The sequence below is a fragment of the Leuciscus leuciscus genome (genome assembly GCF_965113295.1).
Source record: "Leuciscus leuciscus genome assembly, chromosome: 13".
Taxonomy (NCBI): domain Eukaryota; kingdom Metazoa; phylum Chordata; class Actinopteri; order Cypriniformes; family Leuciscidae; genus Leuciscus; species Leuciscus leuciscus.
The window spans coordinates 33,420,857-33,426,721 of NC_138737.1; positions in this window are offsets into that span (position 1 = coordinate 33,420,857).

Below are 5,865 nucleotides of genomic sequence, written 5' to 3' on the forward strand. Positions count from 1 at the left end.
AGGCCGCCGCTCGACGCCTCACACGAGGCCTGCCCCCTTTCTTCCGGAGCTCCACGAGGAGCTCACTAAGAGCTGGAAGGCGCCATTTTCTGCCAGGCTGCGTTCTACTGTCTCTTCGACGCTCTCTCTGGTAGACGGCGCGAAAGACAAGGGCTACCTCTGCATTCCTCCGGTCGAGGAACCGGTAGCCACGCACCTCTGCCCGCCTTCCGCCGGATGGCAGTCTCATCCTTCACTGCCTTCCAAAGCCTGCAGGACTACTTCGGCTTTGATCGGTCGCGCCTACACCGCCGCCGGTCAAGCCGCGTCTGCACTTCACACAATGGCCGTGCTTCAGGTCTATCAGGCCGACCTTCTCCGTAAAATGGACGAGGCGGGCCCGAACCCTGAGAATTTTAAAGACCTCAGGAGCGCGACCGACTTAGCGCTACGAGCCACTAAGTCCGCTGCTCAGGCCATCGGGAGGAATATGGCGTCTCTCACTGTCACCGAGAGACACTTGTGGTTAACGCTGTCCGACATGAAGGAGTCCGACAGAGCCACTTTCCTCGACGCGCCCGTGGCGCCATCCAGTCTCTTCGGCCCGGCTGTCAAGGGGTTTTCGGAACGGTACTCCGAGGTTCAGAAAACCTCCCAGGCTATGCGGCATTTCTTGCCGAAGCGCTCCAGTTCCGCTACGGGTCGCTCTAAACAGCCGCCCAACCGGAAATCAGCGCCACAGCCTCCCCCGCCGTCAGCCTCACAGCGCCGTCAGCCGAGGGATTCCCAGCGCTCACGCTCTTCCAGCCGCCACAGACCGCCTCCCCCTCGGGGACCCCGGTCCAAGGTTGTACTGAAGGCAGAGCCCTCAAAGTCTTCCTGACTGCGTTAGGAAGACGAAGATGGTCGAGTCCCGCTGCGGCCGGACCGCCATCAAAATCAGCGCGCCTCGCTCTCACAGTTCCCTCAGCAGAGGTGACTGGAGATGTGTATTTCACAGCCAACGAGCCCGTTACACAACACGCTCGCCTGTACCCAAAGGCCGATTTTACGGCCGCCCAAATAAATCAGAGAAAGAGCATTCTGTCTGTTTATCCGGCTCACGCCGATGGTGTTATAAATGTAGGTCATGTGCCCACTCCACAGTGTTCGCGCCTACATACAAACACGGCCGACTCAGTGACTCACACTCATTCATGGCCCATATCCATAAACTCGGCTCGCGCCGTGTGTGTTTTGAATGTGGGAAAGGTGCCCGCTGTACAGCGCTCATCCCTACACACAAACACGGGCTGCTCTGTAATAAGCACTCATTCAGAGCCCCCGTCAATAAACACAAAACGTGTCCCGTGTGTAAATCACCCTCTACCAGACACGAGCTGTGTTATGTGTGTGCGAAGCGCGCGCGCCTCCATGAGCGCGCGCTCTCTCTCAGGCGCTGTGAGATATGTGCCACACATACACAGCGACAACAGCCCGCGCGTTATTCTCCCTCTAGCTTTTCACATAAAGGCATGGAGGGAGCTGCCGGGCGTGTCAGAATGGGTACTGAACACGGTAGAACGAGGCTATTCACTACAGTTCGCTCGCAGACCCCCTCGCTTTCGAGCCAGGGTCGAAACCACGGTGAACAGCGAAGTAGCACACCTACTTCGCGCCGAGATTGCGAAACTGTTAGAGAAACGAGCCGTAGAAGCCGTCCCTCACACACTGAGCGAGGCAGGTTTTTACAGCAGATATTTCCTCGTTCCAAAGAAGGATGGCGGTCTCAGACCCATCCTAGATCTCAGACGGCTGAACAGAGCCCTTATGCAGAGATCGTTCAAAATGCTCACGACCAGTCAGATTCTCGCGCAAATTCGCCCGAGGGACTGGTTTATCTCTGTGGATCTGAAAGACGCATATTTTCAGATTCAAATAGCGCCCCATCACAGGCCTTTCTTGCGATTCGCCTTCGAGGGGCTGAGCTATCAGTACACCGTCCTACCGTTCGGTCTGTCCTTAGCACCCCGTACATTCACGAAGTGTATGGATGCAGCGCTCGCTCCCCTGAGACAACGGGGGATGCGAATACTGAACTATCTGGACGACTGGCTTATTCTAGCCCAGTCAGAGTCAGAGTTAATAGCGCACAGGGCTCTATTACTCGACCATTTACGGGATTTGGGTCTCCAAATCAACTGGACCAAGAGTTTACTGTCTCCCAGCCAGAGAATCTCTTTTCTGGGAACAGACTTAGACTCTGTGTCAATGACAGCGCGGCTGACGTCACAGCGCGCGCTGCAGATTCAGCGCTCAGCTGCAGCTTTCAAGACCGGCAGCATTTTTCCTCTCAAACGTTTTCAGAGGATGCTGGGTCTTATGGCTTCGGCCTCGGCAGTGCTTCAGCTGGGCTTGCTTTTCATGCGCCCGCTGCAGCACTGGCTGAAGACGCGGGTCCCGCTGCGAGCATGGTCCGCTGGCCGCGTTCGCCTCAGGGTAACTCAGAACTGTGTCACAGCACTGAATCCCTGGAAGGCGGCAGACTGGTATCAGTCAGGAGTGGATCTGGGCATGGCTTCGAGACAAAAAGTAATCTCGACAGACGCATCCAACTCAGGTTGGGGCGCCCTCTACGAGGGCAGACCAGTGTTTGGTCTGTGGGCAGCCTCAGAAAGGCGCCTACACATAAACTGTCTGGAGATGAAAGCGGTCGAAAATGCCTTGAGATACTTTCTCCCCCTCCTCAAAGGCCACAACGTTTTGGTCTGCACGGACAACATGTCAGTGGTGTCATACATCAACCGCCAGGGCGGTCTCAGGTCACGGAGCCTTCACAAGCTGGCGGAACGCCTCCTCTTGTGGGCCCGTCACAACCTGCGCTCACTGAGAGCGTCACATGTCCCGGGCTCCCAAAATGTGGGCCCAGACATGCTGTCCAGGGACAACGTTCCCCCCGGGGAATGGTCCCTGCACCCTCAGATAGCCCAGTTACTATGGGACATCTTCGGCAGAGCGGATGACGACCTCTTTGCGTCGACGGAGAACGCGCACTGCCCAGTATTCTTCACGAAACAGAGAGATGCGCTGGCCCACGACTAGCCCAGCCGTCCGCTCTATGCGTTTCCCCCGATCGCGATGTTACCACAGGTAATCAAGCGCATCAGGGAGAGCAAATGCTCTGTGCTCCTCGTGGCGCCGCTCTGGAGGAATCAAGTGTGGTTCTCAGAGCTGATGCAACTGACGAGCACGACCCCGTGTCGCCGATTCCGGTGAGGAAAGATCTCCTCTCCCAGGCCAGGGGCGCGATCTGGCACCCGCGCCCCAACTTATGGGCCCTGCATGCATGGGCCATCAACGGGTACCCGCTGACCTCCCAGCGGCAGTGTTGAACACAATTACTCAGGCTAGAGCACCCTCTACGAGAAGGCTCTACGCCTCTAAATGGTCAGTGTTTTCCGGCTGGTCCTCGGCCCGAAACTTAGACCCACAGCGCTGTAGCGTTGCAGAGGTTCTCTCCTTTCTGCAAGAGCTTTTGGACGAGGGCAGGTCCCCCTCCACGCTCAAAGTGTATGTGGCGGCCATTGCGGCGTTTACAAAACCTTTGCATGGCCGGTCACTGGGTAGAGACGATCTCATTGTTAGGTTCCTAAGAGGAGCTAGGAGGTTAAATCCTCCTCAGCCCCCTCTGGTTCCAGCCTGGGACCTCTCCTTGGTCCTGGAAGCCATGAAGGGCGAACCCTTTGAACCCCTTCAGTTCGTGGATTTGCGGTATCTTTCACTGAAGACTGCTTTTCTCATGGCTCTCGCTTCAGTTAAGCGAGTGGGTGACCTTCACGCGCTCTCTGTGAGTGCTTCGTGCTTGGAGTTTGGGCCTAATGACTCTAAAGTCATCCTTAAACCGAGGCACGGTTATGTCCCCAAAGTGCTTTCCACTCCGTTCAGATCACAGATCATTTCACTGTCAGCTCTTCCGAGATCTGAGGGTGAGGACGATGTGAATTTTCTCTGCCCCGTCAGGGCGCTGAGAATATATGTCGAACGGTCTGATGCTTTCAGGCAGTCAGAGCAGCTCTTCGTTTCGTTCGGTGGCCGCACTAAGGGCTTAGCCACATCGAAACAGAGCCTGTCCAGATGGATAGTTGACGCTATCGCTATGGCTTATAGGTCTAAGAACCTTCATTGCCCTCTGGGCGTCAGAGCGCACTCCACCAGAGGCATGGCCTCGTCGTGGGCGTGGTCTCGCGGAGTCTCGCTCCATGATATTTGTATGTCGGCGGGCTGGGCCTCTCCGTCTACATTTATCAGGTTTTATAACCTGGAGGTGCCTGCCCTACAGGCTAAACTGTTGTCAGTCTAACATACTAGCTCTGTTCGCTCTCGCTGCAGATCGACACAGACTGTGTGTGGTTTGTGTTATACACAGGCTCCAGATCGACAGACCAGGTCTTCCTGTCTGTGATCGTTTTTTCACCTGTCCTTCGGGTTCAGGTGGCTGACAGGCAGTGTTATCATTCTTAGTTCAGCCCACGGATGTACCTGGCTGTTCTATTGTATTAAGCACCCATTCCCACACCCTGGAATGGTTATCTCTCCCTGGGCCCAACCCTCATCGGCCCAGATATTACCACTTACGTTTGTCCCCGGGCACATGCCCTTGGGAACGTGCATGTGGACCTTCTCTAGCACGCACGGCGTTTTACATTGGGTTCCCGTAGCGTAAGCTAGCTTACGCAACACGAGAGTACTCTCGTAAGAGAACGCTCTCGGTTACTAACGTAACCTCGGTTCTCTCTAGATGAGGGAACGAGTGTTGCGTAACCCTGCCGTGCTTGTGCTACTTCTGGTTCGCTTCAGATTGAAAAACCAGAGAACAACCTCACGGGCCTGCTTTTATAGCCTGTAGCCACGCCCATTCTGGCGGGACGTGACGCGCACGGGCGCCCGCGCCCTCATTGGTGCTTCGTCACGAGCAGGTCCTGGATAGGTTGCAGCAGTTGCTGCTGAGCAACCAATAGGCGCGCGAGCCGCTCTGCCTAGGTCTGCTTATGCAGCAATGCGTTTTAAACTTATGCAAAAATTAAGGATAATTTTTTGGCTTCAGTATTCTCGAGAAAAGGGTTTTTCCCGTAGCGTAAGCTAGCTTACGCAACACTTGTTCCCTCATCTAGAGAGAACCGAGGTTACGTTAGTAACCGAGAGCGTTTTCTTGCAACAGGTTAATACACAGGTAGGCTGCATATAAAACGTTATCTTCTAATTTAGTGTTTAGACTTATATAGGAGTTATATAAGTGTTTTGTAAGTGTCTATGTTTTTTGTTAGTTTCAGTTTCTGAATAGATTGAAGTATAACTCCACGCATCAAGTAATCACAATGAAAGGTCACGTTTGTTCCGGTTCAATAAGGTAGGGTGGTGGAATTTTTTTTTTTTGTAAATGGCGTTTAACTTTGGCGTTCGCTTTGTAATGTTCACTAGCCTACTTTCGCCAATGTCACATGTAAAACAAATATGCTCAAACAAAAAGTGTTACTGCCATTCCAGTTCTCCCACTAACTGAATCATTTTAGATGTAATTTAGCAGCTTTCCTGCAGGTAGCTATGTGTCTTCTTATTCACTTTAGCACTTTATGATTACTAGAGTTTTTTATTTTATTTTTGCTCACATGAATTCATAATTTAAATATTTAAAAATAAAAATGAAAATATAAATAAAATTACGTTTTTAAGTTTAAGACTTTTAGTTTTAGTTTAAGAGGGAAATGGCCAATGCCTGAACAAATGGGAAAAACTACAAATATATAAAGAAAATAAATATTAAGACACTAATAGACACCGATGCCTTCGTATACTGACATGTCAAACTATTTTTCACTAGATGGAGAGGAAATAAAGAAGAAGTAGATT